Source organism: Diuraphis noxia, unplaced genomic scaffold, assembly GCF_037042655.1.
Source record: "Diuraphis noxia isolate RWA-SAM2 unplaced genomic scaffold, SU_Dnox_SAM2 contig0003, whole genome shotgun sequence".
In the NCBI taxonomy this organism is placed as follows: Eukaryota; Metazoa; Arthropoda; class Insecta; order Hemiptera; family Aphididae; genus Diuraphis; species Diuraphis noxia.
The window spans coordinates 71,387,347-71,407,562 of record NW_028301713.1 but is presented as its reverse complement, the minus strand read 5'-3'; the positions used below and the strand labels follow the sequence as shown (position 1 = coordinate 71,407,562).

At 26.8% G+C, this 20,216-nt stretch overlaps 1 long non-coding RNA gene across 2 annotated transcripts; it reads right to left on the bottom strand.

The window, feature by feature from the left end:
* Positions 1-3,631: 3,631 nt before the first annotated feature.
* LOC149057721 (uncharacterized) lies at positions 3,632-5,450 on the bottom strand. Of its 2 annotated transcripts, XR_016191044.1 has the most exons (5): positions 5,335-5,450; positions 4,942-5,220; positions 4,763-4,789; positions 4,362-4,681; positions 3,632-4,252 (listed from the first exon to the last, which is right to left on the bottom strand). It is a non-coding gene; the product is annotated as an uncharacterized LOC149057721 (long non-coding RNA). The 2 variants fall into 2 exon arrangements; XR_016191042.1 differs by lacking the exons at positions 4,942-5,220; positions 5,335-5,450 and having other exon boundaries at positions 4,763-4,892.
* Positions 5,451-20,216: the final 14,766 nt, after the last annotated feature.

The window sequence follows — 20,216 nt, the reverse complement described above, 5'->3', positions numbered from 1 at the left end:
CTTTTGCAGAATTAAATTTAAATGATTACGTTTATTCAAATGAATATATTTTTGAAATACTGTGTACATTTGAGATACTTTTAACTGATAACATTCAATGTCCTTATTACCATGTTCTAGAAATGTCCTTTAAGCGTACAACAGTCATTCTAAACATCACACGATGATGGTAACGAGAGTACCTACATCAATTTTAGTCCTGTGATATAATAAAACACAGCTCATGATTTTTGTCGGTGAAAATTATACTAAAACATAACGGGTTGTATAACTGAAACTGAACATTGTTGGATTGATTTATTATGTAGACAACCAAAAACAACTAATTAATGGGACACCGATGTTAGAACAAAACCGTCTGAGGAAGTGATTATTTCTTGCTAACAAAAGGACCAGGTGAGTCCTGTCAACTCGTCGGGTAAAACACACATTTTGTGAATATATTGTTTATAATCTCAAATAATAGTTATATATATATAATATATTCAATGTGTAATCGCACACAACAGCATAATTTAAGTGCAACGTTTGTACACGAAATAATCGTGGTCTATTTTCATACTAATAAATATTGGCCGGCATTGGTAATTACTAATTACTAGGGCAGAGGACTTGAAACATTTGCATATTTGTTTTGCACAGTCAAAAAAACAGCAGAGTATGATACAAATGCATTTCATGCTTTCACAGAGCTGGTTTGAAATTTTATTGTGCATACAAATGCATTTCATGCTTTCACAGAGCTGGTTTTGAACGTTTATTGTGCATATAAATGCATATTTTGCGTTATTTTGGTTTTCAGCCATATTTTTCACTTTTATACTTTTTGAGACATATTTAACTTAAATCGATTTTTCCACTGTGATATTTTTATTTCAAACAATACAGTTCCAAAATGTTTGGATAAAAATGTACTCATTTTTAATTTTTATCGTATAATATGGTTTTTGAGCGTACGCGGCCACACATTTTTTGTAGAAGCGATAACGATCTAAAGTCGTACCTATGACATCACAACCACAGCTTTGTGCGCACCACGTGGGCTTTTATTCGGTTATGATTTATTTATAAAACGTTTTTAGACATGACAATAATCAATATTTTAGTATTTAGTCTCAGTCAGTTCTGCGGAATATACATTCGTGTTAAAAACAAATTTAAGTGCATATGTGCTTTGTGCTTGCATATTTAGAGCTACAAGTCCTCTGTCCTAGTACTTACTAATAATTCTGAAAGAACGAACTCAATTATTGTATTATTCAGAATTCTTATCGATCTATATCGAATTAAATACGGTTAATTTATAGTTCCATTATCAAATACCTTAAGATAAGCGTTGCTTATTATCAGCTATCGGTACACTTTAAATTTCAGTTGGTGCAACTTAATTATATTTCAAACTGTATTAATCGTCATCAGGAATGATTTAAAAAAATATTTTGATAACTATAGGGGATGTTATTGAATTTAAGCATATTACTTGTTTATAAAATTGTTTCATAATAATATAAAGTAATTTATAATGAAGTTCCTTCGTCAATTATTGCTGTTTGTAAACTATCAATAATTAAAAGTGTGTTCGCGTTCGAACTTCCCAATACATTATAAGAGAATGTAATTAAATTACATTTATAAATCCATTAAATACAGGTAAAATCAATTTTAGAGATTTACATTTTGACCCAGACAAAATAAATTCATGTTTAAATTATAATTGTATTATATTTACATGTAATTATTTATGGAATGAAGAGGTCAATATTTGTACACAGCGCATTGCAGATTATCAATGGTAGATTATAATATGATGAAGACCGTCATATTAAAAACTAAACAAATGCTTTAAGATGCAAAAAAGTGAACTGACATAATATTTAAACATTTAAACAGATTATTACTATTTTAAATATTCAAATAGTACTTACTAGCCTGTTGTATATTCATTGCTCTTTATAATAGACTTATATTATTGTGTATAAATGACAAACGTACATAACGCAACTAACTGAGTACAAAACCCTTTTTAAAGTTCTCTCTAGCATGCAAATAATTTGAGTCTGTTTCATATTATTTTACAACTAAAATTTAAAGCTCGACTAAATTAATCGATTCAAATCTTATTTTAATTCAATACGAGTTTTGTAGTTGAAACAATGCAGGTTGCTTAAATCAAAATCTAATTCGAAACAAATGTCTCACATCGCATACTATACAGTGTTTTCGACTGTGATTTACATGGTGACCGAATTACATCAAAGTCTGTACATCCTAATGAAAATACGTCCCTTGTAAATTGATTACGAAACAAGAAAGTGTACGGTATTTCGTATGCAAAGGGATTCAAATTGGAAAACAAATAAGCCGAATACATTATTTTGATTAAACGAACAAATAAAAAAAAAAAAATAACAATTAGAAATATTTAACTATTGGGGAGGTATGCTCCAGTTCATTATAAATTATCTACGTCAATATCTACTTATTTATAAATACAAATCTTAAAGCAATAATGTTCATAATTATTAAAATAAAGACTTCACATACTGAAATTTAAGAATTTACAACAGTCATTAATATTATGATTATGTACTTGGTCAAAATTATTTTGAAATGTTGAACACGTTATTTATGTATAAGAAATATTAATAAGTTTTAATGAATAAAAAAAATTTTTTTTTGTCTCTTCAATTGAATTATTTCTAAATAAATCTGCTGTTTTTAAAGCACTTATAATGTATAATGTACATTTCACATGTTAAAAATGCAAATTAAAACGATTCATAATGTTAAAGCTATTTTTAACGTCGAATAGACATTGAATTAACATTATTTATTGATATAGTTATTGTTAATAACTGCACAAGTTTTATTTCAAAATTATATCGTTATATTATTATTAATTGTTTTAATTAAAATAAAACTGTAATTAGCTTGGGTACGAGAACAATATTCAAACCATATAAAAAGGCTACTGCATTTGTTTTTTAATTAGATTTTCTATTCGTGTTTAATCTTAAGGCGCATTATTTAAATGGATTATCGGATGATAATAAAACTTTGGGTTTCTTTTTAATCTCCAATGTTTATGTATAATTTATATTATAGGTACCATAAAGTATAAATTATACGGTTTACAATTATTTTAATCTAAAATAATATTCTAAATTATTATAGTTTGAACTAGATATATCATTTTATGACGGTGGTTTTTATCCTTCTTTAATTAGTTTATAAAAAAATATCTATATAAAATAATATAGACGTCCACAATATTATCATAGTTAAAATGGATACATGTTAATTGATCGTAGACAATTTACCGTAAATTATTGATCGCAATTACAATTTACCGCGCGGTAATTGATCCAAAAATGACATTTTCAGGAATAATTTTGAATTTGAATACATATGTAATTTAAATGAATTTAGCACTACTCTGGTTACATGTATGGTTAAATATATATTTTTTCTTCTTTGATTAGAAATATTTGAAAAACGTTGTAAAAAAATAATAATTATAAATCATCAAGATATAGGTATATAATAATGAAAAACATCAAAAATTAAACTTGCATATTGTATGCAATGCCACGAAGAAAATTTTCAATATTTGTATTACCTATTGTTAAAATTTATTTGTTTTTTTTTTATTTTTTTGCTCTATCTCGGTAATTTTTTTTTTTTTTTTGGGGGGGGGGCTCTCCCCTACATATTGTTCGATTTTGAATTTATTAATGCTCTTTTCTTTTTTTAATGCATCTTTAAATCAACTAAACCTTGGATTACTCTCAGAAAACAGTTAAATAATGCGATTATTGCATACTTTGGTGGCTATCTTTTTGCTCTCTTATCTAATTTTCCTACCCATGTATTTTCAAAATAATCCAACAGCGACGTAGGTAGATCTTCATTATATTATGTGTAATAACTTGTAGCTACTATTCATCATAATATTTTATCACATTTGCTTCTGGAATAGCTAATGCTGGTAGTATTCGAACTCGTTATGAAAACTCCGGATCATTTCGATAAGTTGTCTGTAGGCCCAATTCTTGGACATAACGCCAAATACACTGCGACATAGGATAGAAACATCCTTTTAGCTCGGTATTACAAAACTCCGTTTCGATGGCATTTAAAGCTGCTCTTTCATAATCTATCATAATATTTTTTGGTAACCGGTCAATTCGGCGAAATCCATTTCGGCGAACGGTTTTATCGGCGAATGGATATATTGGTGAAACCACAAAACCTAACCAGAAATTTTTAGAATTTAAATTCCACCTTATTAATTCAATAATTTAGTCAATAAAAATAATATATAATACTAAAAATTAAAAAGTCAATATTGTATGCCAAACCTTTTAAGTATGGTATTATGTCATGGTTTGAATAATATTCCAGTTTTGTTTTTATATTTTCTGTGGTTCTTTTCCATTTTAATTTCTGCTTTTCTTCTTTGCCAGCCTCAACGTGTTGCCACTTTTAATTTAGCTAGCCGACCTCCCTTTGTAGACCTTCAAACATTTTCCAAATTGATACATAATGACCACCAACTTGCTATTATGCCTCCCTTTGAAATCATTATTGGTATGAGCTAGTCCATGAATGGCAGCTTGGTAGAGATTCCACAATTTTGGTCGACATTTTGACGTTCGTCTTGTCAGTTCCATAGACTTCCCTTTAAAATTAAAATTTTCAAAAAATAGTAAAATATTATACGTTATGTACATGTATTTATAATATATTATATTTAACTTACCGATAAAATTATCTCCAAAATAATCTACTACTGGCATAAAATATTATGTAAGTTGTGGTTAATGAAAATTCAAAAAAATAAAATAAAAATGCTTAGTAGATCCACAAAAATAATGTTCAAACTAATTTTTTATAAGCTTTTGATTTTAAATTTATTTGATTTAAATGTCAATGACTCACTTTAAACTTTCATTTTAATGTGCTTAATTTCAAAAGTTGTGCTAAAACAGCATCATTTATATTTTGAGTAGCTTCACCAACAATTTGTTGAGCGGAATTTACTCCGAGAGTTACATTTTTGACTATTTTCGTTGTAACCTCCAGTGCAATAACTTTTGCTATATTTGGAGCATGATTATGGATTTTTTTGAACAAAAAATGAAAAATGATCTCCCGAGAACCTATGATTTTGTGAACTCGTGTGTTCTACTCATATTTTCGTTCACATTTCCAGTATATCTAAATTTAATTTACAAAAAAAAAAAAAAAAAAAAACGTAGTATTTTAAAGGAGTATTCAAATACAGATTTTATACTTTATATTTATCAATAACATAATATAATATTAACTTACTTTTCCGTTATGTGATTTATACATAATGTTGCAAAAATTACTTTCGTCCACCAATTTTGATTTCGACCTAATCTAAAAAATAACACAGCATTTAACAATGGAATGTGGACCGTTTGATTTCAACTCAATCACTAACCACTAACACATTGTAACTTTAATTAAACACATTCTAATCGGTTATTACAGTTTGGCTGATAAATGATAGTAACTATCGTTATGACATTATCGAAAAAATAACCACATTATAATTGAAAATATAATTAAAGATTAAACCCGTGACCGCGTAATCCCCACCAATATTATATATTAAAATAGCATAAAATATTATGTGCAAAATTTTGTAGCAAAATATGTACAATAAGTAAAGAGGAAAAGTGATGGAGAATAGTGTTGTAGGTTAAGAATTCATCAACGTATTAAATTACAAACAAACTCTGTGTTACGTATATTTAAATATTTGTGTTTAATGTAATTTCACCGATATATTCGTTCGTCGATACATCCATTCGCCAATATACCCATTCGACGAAATAGTTTCGCTGTAATCTCTTTCGCCGAAATTACTTTCGTCGAGATGACCTAAAACCTAAAAAACCTTGATAAATAAGCATATTATACTTATTTTTTTTTTTGCTTAATACGTACTCTAAGCTCTAAAGCCATATTCTATGTACAGTACGTTCAGATGCACGAAGTTATTAGTATACCGATTAACGATTTTGTCATTACTGATGTACTGTCGTACACTCGTAGCGTTTCATGGTGATCTATACGAGATACGACTGTCGAATTATTAGAGAACAATATGAACTTATAAAATAGGGTACGACTATAATTTTAGATAAGACTCGATCGTCAACGATCAAATTATGTTATGAAAAAATACTATTTGCCCTTAAGTTAAATCTGAAATAACCTACTTAGCTATGTTTGCGATCAATTTTATTATCGTGTAGTGAATTGTAATTGCGATAAATTTGCTTGCTATCAATTGTTTGTGGTCAATTGTCGCGTGGTCAATTTCTTACGATAAATTGACGGTATACCAGTTTTACCTAATAGTGATTATTTGCATAAACTTATAGTACCATCTATTAGAAATAAAATATATGTAAAACTTGAAGATATGACTATAAGAAATATTAGTAAGTCTATTTTAAAATTAGAATTTCCAAATATTTGAGTTTTAATGTAACTTTGAAAAAATAACTACTATATTATAAAGTAGAGAATACCGAGAACGTCATTAACAAAAATTTAAACCACTGTCTACTTAAATATAGTTAATAATAATTACAGTTACGATAATTACGAAAAAAAAAATAGTAGAAGCTTTATTTTTGATTCAAATGATTTTAAAGTATATTTATAAGAACTATAAAGATAGAAGTTTATTTCTATAAAGTTTTATTTCTTTAAAAAACAAAAAAAAATAATTATAATCTTTACGGGTTTAAATCAAATTAAAGCTATAATAATGTTAAGAAATTAGAAAATTGTATTTAATTGAACATTTATTTCTAAGTCTTTTTTAAACAAAAATAAAAATTTATATCCAGCTATTGAAAATTTCATGAACTGAATTTAAATATAATTAATATATAGTTTGAAATATTTTCTATAATATATTCAACTAAAAATTTAATATGCATTCAGAGAATAGTCATTAACAAAGTAGGTTAACGAAAAATTTAACTTTTATTAAATATTTAAATATACGAAATGAATAAAACGCTGAACCAAAATAATTGTTTATTAAAAAAATAATTATAATTAATTAAACAGGAAGGTTCAAGTTTCATAATAAACAATTTAATTGAAAACTATTGATTACAATAAATTTATGTGTCGTCTGAAGTTATTTTGTGATAGAATAAATTTGCTTAGTGTAATTAATATTTTGGTATAGGAAAACGCAAGTGTAATAATATAATTGAAATTTTAACATCTTGATTGAATTTAATTAAACCATAGTTTAAACAATAGTGTATTATTTAGGTTAATGTAATATATATATCAGCAATAAAACGTATAAAATCAGTAATTATAAAATAAAAACTATCCTTATTCAATTATTTAAACAACAACCTATTCCATTCTGATGGTTGGTTTTACTAAAATCCATAACCAATACAATATGTTATCTAAAAAAAACATAGACATATTTGATGGTGAAATATTATATAGAGAGCTTATCAAGAAAGCTCTACCAAGCTTAATCCTCTAATATTGAATTTATCCTTTTGGATTTATGAGATTGTTAAGTACACAGTATACTTAAAGATCATATTTTCAAATACATATGTATATAATTCATGACATCAATATAGTGTATCTATATTTGGTGAAAAACGAGTAAAACCAATTACGTGGATAAATTTTTCGCACATGATTTTTTTCAAAATACTGACACATTTACACAAAAGTTTGAATGATTAGGTAGTTTCTTACCTTTATGTACTAAGTTTAATATTTTTTTTATATCTAATATAAAAAAATTAAATATTTAGTTTAATACTAATTGAATAATACGGATAAGAAAATTATTAAACGTTAATAAATTAATATTAATTTCTGTAATATTGTTAAATTATCATGACTTACATACCTAATAAAATTGCATCATGAATATTATAATTCGATAAATAAATTATTATTATTATAGGGTTTGCTTTCAATAAATTAGTATATTTTCACCTTGTAAAATGTAACATTCATAACAATGTACAGTAAAATTATCTGTATTATCTGACTTTGGCTGGCAATAAATGAATCTGAAATGGGGTAATGCAAGGATAACCTTAAAATAATTGGTAGGTACAATCTATGACCTAAAACTTTATCGAATCCTAAATATTTAGATCTAGAGCAAATGGACGCAGCCAATTAAAAAACTTAAATAACAATAATATATTTATATTATTCGGATGTATGTAATTTTATATTAAGGTGTACATTTTAATCAAATATGGCGTCAAATATTTTAATCTTCTTCTATCTATATCCTAATGTATATTTAAAGGAATTTGACCTCCGGAGAGATCACCGTAGAGCCCAAACCACAGGGCAGATCTGCTTGAAATTCTCATGATGGATTAATATTATTATTTTACCTTGATTCAAGAAAGGATTTTTGGAAATTCAACCCCTAAAGGTAAAATTAAGTGTTGTAAGTATACAACAGTGAAGTTATCTATCAAGTAGTATCTAATATTATTAATATAATATTTATTTATTTATATTATTAAATTATTATTATTATTATTAATATTATTAAAAAAACTGCTACAAATATATTTTGTTGGTGAAGATGAAAAAGTAGTTGAACTTAGATGTTTTCTTTATCCACAAGTTAAACGAGCATTAGTCAAACAGCTACAAAATATGCTGCATACTGAAAATAAGTATATTCGAGAAATTAAAACCACAGTAGAGAATGTAAGTCAAAATTCTACTAATTTTGAGGAAGTGATTAATGCAGATAGAAAACCTATTAATGGACATAAAGGCTGTTACGATGGAGAAACTTCTAATTAAGCAGCTTACTAAGATTGGCAGCAATTTTAAAAAGAGATATTATCATTCAAAGCCACGATAATCAACTACAACAGATAAGTAAATTACACAGATCCTACGACGCACCCTGGAAAAAAAACTGCTAATTCTGCTTTCAAGTTGTCCGAGACCCCGACGTGTAATATTAACAAACAATCAAATTTGGCGATAGTTCTGAAAAAATTCAATCTCATAGTTTGGGATAAAAGTTCAATGTCTCAGAAGAAAGGATTTGAAGCTTTAAACAACTGTTTGAAGGATCTGAAAAATTCGAATTTATTGATGGGAGGAGTCACGGTATTGCTGGCTGGAGATTTTCGACAAACTCTACCAGTCGTAACAAGAGAAACTCGAGCTAATGAAATTTCAACATGTATCAAGTTTTCATATTTGTGGTCTCTAAAAGAAAAAGTTTCTTTAACCATAAATACCTATACACATTTGAAAGGAAATAGGACTTCTACGCTGTTTTCAGAGATACTCTTAAAAATAGTAGATAGAAAATATCCTGAATATGAAGAAAAAATTACTTTGTCGACCGGATTAGGTACTGTTGAAAAAACTATAAAGAAACTCACAGACAAAATATATCCAGGCGTCGAAAACATCAAAGATAAATCAATGAACTGGTTATGTGAGAAGACCATATCGACATCGAAAAATGATACAGCAGGAGACATAAACAAAATATTATTGGAGTCTTTCCAAGCAAAAAATATGAAATACATATCAGTGAAATCAGTACAGGAAGTAGATGATGCAGTTAATTATCTAGTTGAATTTCTCAATTCACCCAACTATTCTGGATTTCCAATTTCATTTATTTATATTAAAAATTGGTTGTCCTATAATGCCTCTCGGAAATCTTAGTCCACAAAAATTGTGCAATGGTACACGTATACGGATCATTGGTCTACAGAAGAATTTGATTGAAGTATTATTATGACTGGATCTGCAAAAGGTGAATCAGTTCTTATTCCTCGCATACCAATGATATCAACAGATTATCCTTTTCCAATTCAAGAGAATACAGTTTCCTGTAAAAGTAGGTTTTGCCATGATAATAATCAAACCACAAGGGCAAACCTTGAAATTTACAGGGATCGATATAAGAGAAGATTGTTTTTCACATGGCCAATTCTATGTGGCATGCTCCAGAGTCAGTACGAGTTTAGTTATTTTGGCACCAACTGGAATTACAGCTAATGTAGTACTAGCTTAAAGTAGCTTAAATAACTATTACAAGTTTAATAGTATTGTATGTATTGCAATTTTGTATTTTTTAATTATTATAATTTGTAATCGATCTAATTATTAACGTTTTTATTTTTATTTATATATAGTGGTATATTTGAAAAAAATGTATATCCAACTATAAAATTATGAACACCCGAATAAAATAAATGTATCATTTTTTTTCGCGTCCAAATGTATGCGTGCCCAAACAGTTTCATCTAAATGACCTCGCGTCCAAATGGCTGGGTCCATTTAACCTTGTTCATAAATATTTGTCAAGTATTTTTTTTTGATTCTATAAACCTCAATCATATACTCTGCTAAAGCTATTACTTTGAGCTTCTATTATATTACTCTTACAGCCCATCTGGAATCTAGAGGATCTTGGATTTTTGTCTAAAATTTGGTGCCAATTAGTTAGAACTTTCATACACGTTATTTAGATAAGACCTGACTAATAATAATATTGTATTAGCCAACTCCAACTATATATCTATCTATAGTTTCCATTTTACTTCAATTGATATACCCTCAATTATTTTTTTGTCAAATTGGTTGAATTTTTTTTTTAGTATATAAATCTCAGCCTGAATAATATATTATGTTGACTCTTATAAAAAAATTCCTGTTATTTACATATATTTATAATACCTATTGGCAATCAGTCCAATTTACAAAACACAAAATAAAACAGAAAACTAATATTCAAACATTAAAAACTATTTTGTTATCTACTATAATGACAACATTATACAAAAAAACAAATATTTCTTTTTATATATTAAATACTATAATGATACTCATTTGAAGAAAAAAGTACCTACCTATATGTGTCATTAATACATTTTTTCAAGTATACTAAGTATAGATTATGGACAGTAATAAGTCATTGCACGTAAATTATACTCTATTTAATATCATAAATGTCATAGCTTTGCTTGAATACATTATTATCTCGCAAAACGATTCAGTTGAATACTTGGGTATTTACATCTTGACTACCAACTGCATTGGAAATATCATGTATTATTATGTCATTGTCTTAGAGAAAAATTTGCCAATTTAAGATAAAATGTGAAAGATATACTGTTGGTTGGAAGATATTTCAAATAATCAACAAGGTTTGCCAACAAACACATTAGGTTCCTCAAACACTTGAAGACTACGACCTAGGAAATTGAAATGATTTGAATGATTACGACTAAGAAATAAAGGGTATCCTGTGTATATATTATAATAAATTTATATAATATTATACATATATTATGTATTTATTATTATATGTATTGCATTTATAATGACCTCTGGTCGTTAAACAATGATGTCTTAGAACTGTTTAAAAAAAAATAATAATAATAATAAGTTTATAGATAGGTATTTCAAAATTCTAAAAATCAGAATTTCATTTACTTCATACTTAGTCATAAAAAGAAAAAGAGGTGAATAATACGAGTATTTTTGGGGAATCAGGAATCATCCCCTAATCTAACACAATATTATCTATTTACCTATGTAATATTTATGACTCTTTTTTGGAAATGTTATTTATTCTTATTTCTTTCAATCACAGCACCTAAACGTAAGTGAATTCGTAGTTAACGATTTAACTTTGCGAGTAGTATACTTGATAGCACCTCCATACAGCTTTAATTGTCTAATATTTACATATTGATAGATTATAGTTGTAACGTATTAGTAGATAATAATTTGATTATGTAATCTTTTTTATAGTTATTGTTTTATAAATGTGGATTAATGTTTTCGTTGTATTGTTGGAATAATGTAGTTTTTGTTATGCATTTAAAAAAGTCTATGGTTAACCACGGTTTTTATTTTAAATTTTAATTTCTCTACCCACTCTAAAAACCCTTTAGTAATAACAATAATAATAATAAAAAAATCCTTTCAACTACTTTTTAATGAGGCCAGACACAAGGGAAAGAGATATAAAAACAGTGTTATTTTTTATCCTCATTCCACTGTATAAGTGGCTCAGACTTACAAACAAGTTTAATGCGGAAACTTGGAGCTTTATGTTATTCATTAATATTATTTTTTATTTTAATTTTCTCGTTCAATCGATTTAAACGGCGTAACAACTGGAATTATGGAAATCAATGTAATTACGGAGTACTCCTCGAAATGTCAGATTTAGGATCGGGTGGACTTATGATTTATACAATTGATTGGTTTGTCCATTAATTATTAAAATAACATTTTCGCATCTTTTGATGAACCAGTTATTTGAAATTAAGGAATAATTCGACGTTACACCAACAACTAACCCTCCCCCACAATACCATCAATTATTGTTTTCTAATCGTTAATAATAAAAATAATACATTCGTTCGGTCCACACGCAAATCATATCACATGTTGTGCGAAATAATTTAAATACCTGTTATTATTCTAATAACAAATTTAATGTTAGAAAATGTATAGCATATTAAATAATAGAGTAGACATCGAGGACAGTAATAGTATGATAACAATAACAGTGTTAACTATATCTGCAAATTTCAAAGTAAAATGTTGATAATTACAAGTTACGCGACATTACCTAAACCCACGACATAACGATGACTAGTAAAAAAGTCAATAATGTTTAATTATAAAAAAAGCATAGCATCAGAACACAAATTCTTTAACGTATTTAAAATAATATTGTTGAATTATTTATAGTAATAGATAATATATTATACTATTTCACTATTACACTATTACACTAATCTATGTATTTAGTTTAATTTGTGATTATTTGGTATAATAAAATGAACCATGAAAGTTGTTTTTATTATACAGTAGGTATGTATTATTATTTTTAAACTCTTAAAAATTACATTATGCGCATAAGTAAATAATTTTTTTTCATTTTCACGAACCCACTTATTACATCATACAATTTTTATTTCTTATAATTTATTTACGATTACATAATATCATGTTTAACTATTTAAGCACGGTATAAGTATTTTAAAAATGTATTCACATGTCAGTCATAAATCTGATTACGTGCAAGTACGATTAAATCGCTCGCTGTGCTATTTCATTTTTAAATCGAAATATATTATTGAACAGAGTAGAAGAACAAATTCCAAACCAAAAGTTGTCAATCTTCATTTGTATTGTATTACTTTCCGAATAGTTCGTGTAAAACAAACGTTAATAATAATAATATTTTCTACTTTCAAAGAACTATCTTGGAAGTTAAAAACTGTTTAATTTAAACTTCTACATTATTAATCGAGTTTGATTATATGTTCACCGTGAACTAACCTATACTTTTATTCAAGCATATCGATTTTGTGGATACCTACTATTAATTTTAAAGACGTCAATGTTAACCCTAATGAAAAGCTGTACACAATCAAATTATGTTTTTAGTAAAATGTGTAGTCATTAGGTGGATGAAATATAATTATGGATAAATTATCATGATTAAAAGGAAGTTTTTATAAATAGAAATACCAGCAATTTAAAAGTAATCTGTTGTGTAAATTGGTTTTACTTTGTAATTTCGAATTACCTAATTATTCCATAGGGAACGCCTTAATTACATATAGACAAGTTAAAAATTTACTATAAAGCATTAACGATCACTGTACTTAGCATGGGATATGATGCATATCCCGGATTACTAAAGAAATGTAGCTAATGTAAAAGAAGGTCAACTTTATAATAAGCAGTATTTAATGTCGTATTAAAATGAATAATAATTTAAATGTTTAATTAATTTTTAGCGTGGCTGCATGCATCAATCTAGTTCTTATTTTGTGTGATAGATTAAAATTTTAAAACATTGATATTTTAAATTACTACCTATCATAACGCCAAATTAATAAATATGGAAATATTAATCATTTTAATGGGCTAGCTTAAATAATTATAAATATCGTAAACAATTTCGATTCACAGAAATATTCTATTTATTTTATTTATCATTAAGTAAAGTGAGAAAAATAAACCACAAATACAAAAAATCAAATTGGCTAGGTATCTAATAACTTTTTCTATGTATAATTTAAGAATTGTAGGAAATCTGAATTTCGTATTATGTATTATGAAATTTTCAATCTCTGCTGAATATATTATATAAATAAGAAAATGAATTACAAAAGTATATAACTAGTTCTCGTTTTTTCTTAAAAATAATTTAATTTCTTATTTGAAAAATAACCTTCTTTTTTTGAATTCTAAAATAAAAACATGAATAAACTATTATTCAATTAAAGTTCACAGCAACGGTTTAGATGAAAAGTAAAGTGGTCCGGGCACTCGATTCAATTATAGAAATGTAATTGTATACATAGTTCCGTCGTTTGTATACTTGACAGTATTAGTCAAAAATAAATAAAAAATACTTAACATTTATCAACTATAGTACAATGAATTTTAATATTTATCGAAATATAAAAACACCTTATTAACTTAATACATTTATACTGCTTGATAAAATTATATCGTCGTGTTACAGAGTCACATAATTATTATTTAGTAATACCCTTAAAAATCGATGAACCACATCAATAAAGTACTAGACATTTCCTACTTTTGACGTCCTCAAAACAAAAACTACATCAAATTATAACAAAAATACTATGCACAGGGTTGAAGATTAAAGTGAATTATTCTTCTTCAAAACGTTTTGACAGATACAAAAGAAAAAAAATACACCAATTAATTCCTTTTTCACTAAAAATCTATATATTATTATATATAAAATATTAAAGATAAAATTACCAGGTGAGATATCAGCATACAGTTATTTTCACTCAAATGGTAACACTAAATATTTCTGTTCAATTACATCGAGTTGAAATGGGGTTTTCAAGGGGGTACCTATATAGAATACTAAAATACACGTTTTTTGATAATATTCAAATTTTTATCTCTTTCAATTTGCGTATGCACAATACAACTTCTATTTTTCCAAATAGCAACAGGTATTTTTAACACCAGATTCGAATAGACCAATTTTTTTTAAGCAACTTTTATGCTTACATTTTTCTTCATCTCAAAAGTTGACTTTATAGCGAGTGGAAAGTTGAAACAAAAAAAGATTTTTGTTTAATTTTCTAAAATTTAAAAATATCTGTACTTTGTCATCGTACAATTATTTATGATCGAATACTTCATGGACTCTTACATAAGGTTCCATGAGTGTGATGTTAAGTTTATTTAAATTAAGTCAAATTTAAATATCATTAACTATTATTTATTAAATATTACCAATTAATATCGTATAAAATAAAAATAAATCACAGAAATAATTACTAGATTAGTTCTAATCTCTAAGATTATTTTATTTTTGTCAAATAAACTAAATGTTTTTTATCGTGTGCTAAGGATAGTATTTATTACCTATGTGTCCATAGTATAAATCACGCAATGAATAAGTTTTTCAGATAAGCTTATTATTAACTGCTTATAAATTATAGCATTTGGCTAAATGTAGTAATTAAAAAGTAAAAGTTGTGACAAGTTATATGCTCGTACATGATTATTTGAATTATAATTTATTCATTTTCGTATAAATATTTTACTACTTGTGTACTTTTACTCATATACAAAAATGACTATTCACAGACTCACAGTGAACAATTGGATATGGTTTTAATTTTTGATGAGTGTCACCGAAATTCCCACCATGCTAAACAGTAATACGTTGAAAAGTATCCCGATAGATAATAAGATATCAACCATCAAATAACTATTTTCTTCGCCTTGAAAATCAAATCCGAACTTATGGTCTATTTAGAAATAGAGGCCAAAGTCGTCCAATACAACAAGCGAAAATTCAAGCTAACGAAAAAATTGAAACAAAATTCGGACGTTTTTAAATTTTAAGAAATTGTACAAAAATCTTTTTCATTTTAACTTCCACTCGCTGTAAATTAGTCAATTTTCGAGATAGGAAAAATTGTAAGCATGAGAGTTGCTTAAAAAAATTGGCATATTTAAATCTGGTATTAAAAATACCTGTTGCTATTTAGAAAAATACAAGATGTGCATGTGCAGATTGAAAGAGATAAAGATTTGAAAATTATCAAAATATGTGTAATTTAGTATTCCATATACCAACTTGAAAACCCCATTTCAATTCGATGTAACTAAACAGAAATATTAAGTGTTACCATTTGAGTGAAAACACTGTATATAACTGAGATTCAAATAGGTACACAATTCTAAATGCACCAGAAAAGACAATTTATCGTGATATTTTCACTTTAAGATTTACATTAGACGCGTGTCCAGCGATCTTGTATAATACTTAACGGCTGTCCAGCACAGATTACCTCTCAAGCCAGTAATGTATTGTTTCACTACTATTAGTATTTACGTATGAGCATTGCTCGTGATGTATTAATTCCGTCCCACCAATCTAATATACGTATGTGTTGACATATCTACCGGATATTTTAGTTATTCTTGATGTTTATTAAGCAATATCTACCAAATCAACAAATCAACATCGCATGCCCATAAATACTGAGTACATTTTTTTACCCCGAACAAATAAGTAAATAACTCGAAATTACTAAATAAGAGAAAATAGAGAATTTTAATAGACGACGATGTCACCAAAATGAAATTACTGACAGAATTTTTCGAGTGAGTGCCTACGCACATTAATTTTTAGGACGTCGTTAATTACTTACATCTTTTATAGAGATTTAAACTCTAAACCATTGAATGGTCAATGTTTATGGATATAAATAATTTTAAACCTAAAATATAATATCGTTGAGTAGTTGTATTATACATATACCCACAAAATACAAATAAAATAATGATTGTTATCTACTAAATCTAATATTCTCGATTCTGTTTTAGAGATAATACGATATGTGTAGTGTTTTAGAAATTGAAATATAAAATATCCTAATATTTATAATTGTTTTATATTTTAGTGCTACAACGTATATTATATTATGTATATTATGTATATTATATATTTATACATATAAAGTAACTGACACTTTATAAAGTTTACTATTAATTCACATACAATTACAAATTAACTTGAGTACGTTAATATCACTGTACAAAATGATTTTCTATTTGTTATTGTTAGATGTATAACAGTTAGCACAATGAATTGTGTGCTCAGAAAAGGAAAAAACTTACGTTCCCCTTACTAATAAATAAGCCCTAATTAATGTGTTAGCACTAGTGTACGTGACATTTTTAAAATCCAACTCCTGTCCTATAGAAATAGAACCGTATAATATACAATGACACATAATTTATTAATAAAATAAAAAAAAATGCTCAATTACTTAACTTGATTTACATTTTAGTATTTTTCCAAAAGTGTATTGCTAAGTTCAGTAGAATAATAATAGGTGTTAAACTATAAATTTCTAAGTTAACTAAACTTTGATAACTTTAAAGAAACATTTAGAAAATTAGAACCTTTTTGTTAGTTTTATATTTATATTTTATAGGTACGTTAAACTTATCATATAGGTAAGTATTTAAAGTATACGTAAACCTAATAAAAAATGTTTTATTTTTAAACCCTATTACTCTGAATAGCTGAGAATATCCACGAGCAACCGATCTTATTGAAACATGTGGTTATTATTTAAATTTATATTATATTATAGTTAAATTTTTATTCTTCCAGTTAAATAAATTCCAACTGTACAACCTTCATTGGTGTGTTTGTTATCACTGTAAGTCATATACCATACCGTTCTGAACGTGACCGTGATTCATTGATTTATTACGGCACAGTTATAACTAATTTAATTATTTCCGCGTTTAGAAATTATTAACTGTGGCTATAATAATAATAATATGTTACATGTATCCATTAGATGCTTAGTCATAGATCACTACACCTGTAACGCGTTTGGTCAAGTAGTTCATACAAAAATGGAGTACCTACCTACAAGTACGTTTTTTCGAAATTATGTTCCAAAAATCCAAAACAGTACGATTTACGTGTCTATAAACAATAAGAATACATCTGAAAGTATATTAACTCGACGTCCTTGCATTATGAGTACGGGTGGATTTTTATTTTTAAAGATTATATGGAACGACCAGTAAGTAGAGAATTGTTACCAGAAACGTTCGATCAAACAGTACAACTATATGATAATAAATTGTAATCAAAGTCCTGAAATTAAAACATATGACAAGTCATTATACTCAAACCGCAAATAGGAATAAGGTATGTAGTACATAATTATTGATGTTATTGTGTATTGTATAGTAAATAATAATATAAAATTAGGATATGGTGTAGTTTGTTCGTACGTTTGTCCAGCAAGTGACACTAAATGTTACGCTGACATTGTCTTGAGAGAATTGGAAATGGGGGTATACAGTCTGTATTCAGTTTATTGTGCAGTATATAAAGGTGTGTAATCGTATTATAGTTTCAACAATTCAATAAAAATAAATTTTTATTCACTACGAATTCAACAATAATATCAAAAGCTTAGATTTAAAAAATAACGACCATAAATTGCGTACCTACCCTATATAATATAAAATATGATATCATTCATCAATAGGTATAGTTTGTACTTTACGGAGTGATCGATGTAACGTAAGACACTAGTATTTGTATGAATCGTGAGTATTTTTTTTAAATGAATCAAACCGTATTATGATGTTTCATAACTTTTCATTAAATATTGGCCACTGAATGTCTCCCATTCTTGCAGTATCAAAGCTCATCGTAAGCTCGCAGTGTAAATGCATATCAGCGTTTAGCCACGTAAAACTTTGTTACAAATTATTTTTTGGAACTGATTAAGCAAGAACTTTCATGTATATGTATTGTTCTAGTATACCATAACCTATTAATAACGTACAAAATATATTGTGCGTGTACAACCTAGTACTTTCACTAAAAATGTTCAAGTCCAAAAATCGTTTGATTCAACTGTGAGTTAGTCATAAATTCTTTAAAGACCAAATATCTTTATGATCATGAAGTAATTTAGATTATGGTAGACTGTAAGTCTGTATAGTGCAACACAAATTAAATCTACCGACTACTAGTTTATAGCAGGTATTTTTATTACATGTAATTTAAAATGAAGGTAGATAATACATGACAACTATAGAACATGTTTTATACCACATGATCGTAGTAAATCCTATAGTAATATTTTTAGTTTTAAAGAATATTTAACAGAATATTGAGAATTTTTAACACGGAAATGTATATTTTAAAATGCATATTCGATAGTTGTTTAGTGCATGAGAGTAAGCCCTTGCTCTACACAGTAATACACTTATTTGGATGGGCAACGAACTACGTGTACAGATGTCATCAAAGCGGACGCCCACTATTTAGTCATACTCGACGGAAATTTTTATGGGTAAAGGAAAACAGAAATACCTACCTTAAAACAAAACACTGTTGATTACACTAAGTCTATTTTACAAGGAGGCAGGGTAATTTCAATTCTTAATTTTTAGTGTTACATAATAATTTATGTAATATAAAAATAAAATACAGTAAGTAATTCGAACAGCGTAAACATGATTTTGAGAAGCATTTGAGTGAATTGCGGTGCTATAATAAATTATTATTTTATTGTGATATTTAGATACGAATACACGATTAAATATTTTTTTCATAAAGTTACACTCACTGATCAGAACTTATGCTGAAAAAAAGTTATAAACTACAATAAATGCACCAATTTGTTTCATAATTATATAATTTTTTTTTTTTTTAATTTTTAGTTACATAGTTACACATTTTGATTTTATTTTTATTTCTACCCTAATGTTTTTGATTAAAAAAAAAAAAAAAAAAAAAAATATTAAAGTAATAAATAGATACATAGTATAATGTACTTTCTATTTTATGAGTTACTGAATTATCTAAATCCAAATCCGTTTTAACTATAACATTGTACCGTGATAAAGTATTATATAGCATTTTAAACTGTTTCACTCCCAGTCGTCAGCACAATAGTATGTACAATTTATTTCAAAATTGATAAAAAAATGTTCTATTAAAGCTCACTTTCTTGCAATTGAAGCATCTACTCTTTAAGATATGTACGACCAAGTTATAATTTATCACAACAATATTTAATCAATATTAATTACTATGT